Raw genomic sequence first — 6,000 nt, 5'->3', positions numbered from 1 at the left:
CCCCCCAGCCTGTATTGATACCAGCGTTTTGCTCCAACCCAGGAGCAGGACCTTGCACCTGGCCTTATTGAACCCCATAAGGTTCACATAGGCCCACTTCTAGAGCCTGTCTGTGTGCCTCTGGATGGCATCCCATCCTTCAGGCATGTCAACTACAACACTCAGTTTGGTGTCATCATATCCCTGCTAGTCCTTGCCCATCTCCACAATAAGTAATACTTACAGATCATGAAACCTTGTAGAGAAAAACATGTTCATATATATACTATAAAGCAAATGTTTGCTTTGAACCTCAACTTAGAAGGATGGACATTGTTTGATTAGATTCAACTAAACTTGGCCATAAGTTCAACCAAATCTGGCATGTATTTCCAACAAGCCACAAGAGGCACTCCTGGAGCTCCATATGAAGAAAGGAAAAGGAAATGCAACACACCAGTCCTTTTGGCTGGAATGGACAGAAATCAATGAACAGGTTCAGGGAAGAGACAATCACCTGCCAAAGGCTATGTCACCAATTTGCATCCTTTGTCAAACGATGGCTTTTTTAGTCAACTGAGTAGAAAGCAACATTTTTCAAAGGGTATGGCACCATGGTCCATAAGCAGGTGGCAGACTTCTTTAGTGAAATGAAATAAAGACAAAGTTTGCACATACAGGGACACCACCATCACCAAATCCTCTGGCACTCACCAAAGGTGAAACAAAGGGTAGATTCATATTTCCTTGCATACTGATTTAGTCACCGAAGATCCTTAACTCTATCCCAGCTGAAACCAGGACACAAAAAGCAAGCACCTAGGTGCTCCCTGGTCACCATTCACAAAAATGTCAGATGCTTACAAATCCCCAAATAATACTGTAGAAACAGCTTTGCTTAGGAATGTCAATGACATCACAGATATGGCACTACATGCAGTTATTGGTAGATGACAGCAATTTAAAGAATGTCTTCCCTTCCATTTTGTAATGTGGTTCTGGACTGTTCATATATATTCTTGTTTAAAACAATTTAAAAATATCTGAAAGAGAAAGTATGTGACCCTGGTAGGTTTCGCTGTGCCTTATCTTTATCTTAGATACTTACAGCTACTGAGAAATTGTTTTAAGTTTCAAGAATTTGATATTGTGATAGACATTCTCAGCTTATGCAAGACGATGTGCAACCTTTTCAACCATCTTACAGTAAAATATTAAACCTGCATCTCTGCATTAGAAAAATGAGAAATTTTGTAATTTGTAATTCCTTTCAAGTACTTTTTAAAGGATTGGAGGAAGCAAGACTTTGGAGAAGAATGTGGGGGGCAAAACTGTAATAATAAAAATATGAAAATAGAAAAAAATAGAAAAATAGAGAAGAATTTTTCCAAAAGGGATTTTGTGGCTTTTGGCACTGTTAAAAATTTGTGTGGAAAAATAATGTTTTCATGTGTGTTTAATCCTATGCCAAGGCAGCTGCTGGTGCAGTAGCTATCTGCAACAAATTAGAGGGCAGTTAAAGTGAGATTTTCCACAATCAAGAACAAAGCAGGACCCGTTAGCATGAGGACAGCTTGTTCTTGTTGCTAATGTGTTTAAAAACTTGCTGCACATAATTTGAAACAGCTTTTGTGTGTGAATGTCGGCTCTGGTTTCTGAGATCTAGTGCTAAATCAAAACCAAATGGAGAGAGTTGAATAAGAAAATGATGAATTATACACTGACATCTCCTGCTCTGGCTAAAGAGAAGCGCTTTTGTTTTTTTCTTCTTTGCTATTGATTTAAAAGTTAATTTCCTTCAATATTAAAATATTTAATGGATGACAGGTGGCTGAAATCTGTAGCTTGCAGCCAGCTATCTGCTGAAGGAAAGCTCTCAATAACTATGATGGCAGGTATAACACACAAATTATATAAAGATGTATTACCTTTACTATTAAGGAAGTAGATGTTAAGAAGATTCAGTGTCTTTTTAATGTCTGAGCTGAATTCGAGAGCTTTATTCAAAGTAACTTTTTATTTCACCACAAGGTGAAACACATTGGCTGATCTCCTTGGGATTCAAACAGCTTGTCAGGTATCAAACTAAAACTGTAATTTCAAAATCCAATTGTATTTTGAAAATTATACCTAGAGAAAAGCACACAAACAATCATATATTCCTTGGTTTTTTCTTGGTATCCCATAAGCCCTGGGTGGCATGTGATGTATGTTCTTAGACAGGTGAGAAATCCAGATTTCTTAAAGTCCAAGTAAAAATTCCACTGATTTCAGCTAGACCTGGAGTTCACAGAAGTCTTGAATTGTGATGGAAAAAATAGCTAGATAATGTGAAGAGAAATAAAAATAAAATGGTATTAAAATAATTACAATACTGTTTTGGAAGCCAGAATATGTTGGAAACCTCCCTGAATCTCTGGCCACAGGGAAAAGGCAGTGTTTGACTGATAATTGTTTTTCAATATGTTCATGTAATGGAGCTTATGCGATACCCGGCTGTTTGGTAAATTTAGTGGGGAAATATTACTGTTGAGTACTATCTTTCCTTGTGCTTTCTGAAATAAAAGAATGCTAACATGAGTATCATTTTTATTAAAAGATAAATGATCTTCTTCCAAAATTCACTGAAGTTTGGTTTGAGTTTTATAGAAATATAAAAAAACCTCATCACCCACATGTCAGATGTGCCATGTAATCAAGAAATCAATTAAAAATAAAAGACACCAATGTTGATAGCACCAGACCTAGCTATACATCTACATAAAGAAGCCTTGGTTGCACTCTGGTTTTATAAACACAAGACAGACTGACATTGTCAGCCTGTTCTCAGATACACAAAGCCTCCCAATGAAACGCATTGATTTTTCTTCACAGCTTTGAGTCAGATATGCTCTACCAACTACACTGTGAAGCAAGTGATTAGCCTACAACTGTAGCAACATCAGTAGGCAACTTCTGGCCCAGCATGACCTAATTCTATGCTACTTCCACCTCCTTGAATCAAAAATGAGCATTTGGTGTGACAGAATATGGGTGCACGAAAGGAAGCCATGAAGAAAGGCGAAGCAGGTGAGTGAGTAAAAATGTATGAAGGAATGATGAATAACCAAAGCAAAAGGTATAGATAAGAAATACATGAGAAAAGAGAAGGCACACACCAACAACTCATAAGAGAAAAAAAAATTATTCGGGCATGAAAAAAGCACGTGAGACTAAGAAACTAAAGCAGACAATATATAAATTCAAACTGAGAATCGGACTTGTGAGTTTAGAGGATAAAATGAAATACTGAATACAGAATCCAAGAGTGTAACTATGGTTTACCAAGCTCTTTGCAAGTCAAGTCAAAATTCCAAGCCAAAGACAGAGTAAAAACATTGGCTAAGGGAAGATATGTAAAGAGGATATAGTTACCACACACCAGATTACTCATATAAGCAATACAGTTATTTATAACAACTGGGGTTACCACAATTTTAAAATTGGCAATGGAATTTAAGGTTCTAAACCCTTAAGAGACAATTTTCAATATAAACCTTACAATTCCTATTTTGTTGACTCCATCTGTATTTGCAAGCTTACCTTTAAGAACCCAGTTTTGACATAATATGTCCTTTTGTTTAGATCTTCTCTTACCAGAGGCTAATTTTTGCACATATTTAAAGGACAGACATATTTGCATACATTTTAAGGTATGTCCTGTAAAGTGTTAGTTTGTCAAACATGCTACATTTATTTCTTTGTAGTATAGTCATGCGTCCATTCATTACAGACTGTATCATATTTCATTTTTAAAGGACATGTGGACACTTTCCCCCCTCTTACCTCTTTCTAAAGCTTTTCATACTTACAGTCAACCCCTCCAACCCAAGACCAGCATTCCCACATGAGTGTGGTCGTACTTGTGCAATACAGTGTTCCATTCTGTTCAAATATGGTTTGTGAAAAGAAAGAAACAGAAGAAAATAAATAAAACAAAGATCCTGTTGTAATACCTGTATAACCAAGAGCAGAGTTTGATCAGGATTTAGTACCTTTTTGCCTAATATTTACATAAGATGAAAGTTGTCAAAACATGCTGGACAACAAAAGAGGAAATACCATATTAAAAATTACTTCATCATATCACAGGACATGAGAAAAAGCTTGTTCGTAATGTCATATTTGCATTCAGGTTAGAAAAAACAGTATATTCAATACAAAAATTGCTTTTAGTATTGATATTCAATTCTGTGGCCCTTGATATAGGACAAAGCTGGCTGAGAAAGTGTATTTTCAACAGAACCTGGTATAACACAGAGTTTGAGGAAAGCTGAACATATGCACGGTGTTATGTTAGTCAATGGGATTAACAAATTAATAAATAACCATGCAGAAAGTGATGCTTTAGGGAGTGATGTTACAGTGGCAGGCAGTCCCTATCTTATAACAGTATAAATTTGTTCTTGCATAGTTTTGAATAAGTGGGCCAAAGCTTCAGTTGCTATAAATCGAGAGAATTACACTGGCTTCCATGCAACTGCATCAATTCATGTCAGCTGAGAATTTAGCTCTAGTGTACCCATGAGACTACAGAAACAGCCCTCCTATTCAGAATGATTCAGAAACTGCCAAAATATTTTAACTCTGTACTGCTAGAGTTAAGACTTTGTTTTACTTACATCTAAGAACCAGGCCTACACTACTCTAAATGCAAAAAAAACCCTGAGGAGTTAGTGAGATCAGGCTGAAATTCTTCCATGAATATGTAACCTAGACATTAAATTCATAGGCATATGAGGTTATTGGAATTTCTGAAAGGACTAATTCAATTTAACAGGGATTGTTGTCATGTTTGCCTTCCCTCTTTTGCTGTTGAAGTTCATAACAGCAAATAAGCCCAAGCTCGAACTCTCTGAAATAAGATAAATGTGATAAAAAGAGACATTTTGTCCAAATACACACTCAAGCCTTTTCCTTTGAAGTTTATATCATTACGCAGTGGCTAAACCTGTCCTATTTTTGATTAAAGAAAGAGTTTAGACCTTGTTTTCTAGACTATTGGATTAAAACTTGCTACTTAAGTGCAACAGAAATAAATTACAGAAGGATTTGTTCTGTTTCCAAGTAAAGCTTGGTTTCTTTTTAATGCCAATTGCATGACTAGATTCAGCCATCAGCTGTTTTTATTCTACATGACTATTTGCATAAATGACTTAATAGGAAAGACTAAAGATACGCAAAATCTTTTTCCTCTTGTTATTCTGGCTCCAATGGCTGCATCAACAACATCAAATTACTGCCAAAATAACGCTCAGTCTCTTCAAAATGTGGATAGATATTCCTTTCCCAGACTAATTTAAAGGTCCTACACCACCAGATACACAAAAAATATTTCCATTTTTGATTACCAAAGTTTACAGCATTTTTGATGATATGCCTCACAAGCTGTTCACAAATCTGTTTATGTATGCCTTTCTCTACATTGATTAATGGAGCAGACTGAGTTTCCTCATATATAGCAAAGTATTTCTACCATAGAAATATTACCAAATCACTCAGGAGTACTTGGCTTCATGAAAGAAATGCTAGACCAAATCACAGAGGAAATCTCTATTTCCAAATGTTTTGGGGCCAGACTGAGAAAGAAAGGCGTAAAGTTTTGAAACTATCCTTGAGCAAGATGAAAAGAAGACAGAACTTCATATGCAGATGCAGTTCCAAAGAAAACAGCAGGACTGTTCAAGTGCTGAACCTGGATCTGATTATCTTGCTGAATCCAGGCTTGAATATGGATGGGAGATCTGCCCCAGAAGAATAACATGAAATGAAAAACTCTACCATTTCCCTCCCTCTTCCATCTTCATGTCTTACTGCTTATTAGCTTGCAAGCCAATGGATGAGCCTTCCTCTATTTCTGCCTACTCCTCTGTGGCTACATTGCTGCATGCTGTGTCCCCTGTATCTGAGGAGCTTCAATTTTCTCTTTTGGTGCAGTAACACCTATTTTATGCATTTAAAAACATGCTCCTTGAGAATAAC

Source organism: Egretta garzetta, unplaced genomic scaffold, assembly GCF_000687185.1.
Source record: "Egretta garzetta isolate BGI_Z169 unplaced genomic scaffold, ASM68718v1 scaffold715, whole genome shotgun sequence".
In the NCBI taxonomy this organism is placed as follows: Eukaryota; Metazoa; Chordata; class Aves; order Pelecaniformes; family Ardeidae; genus Egretta; species Egretta garzetta.
The sequence above is the reverse complement of the archived record's forward strand: the minus strand, read 5'-3'. Positions refer to the sequence as shown.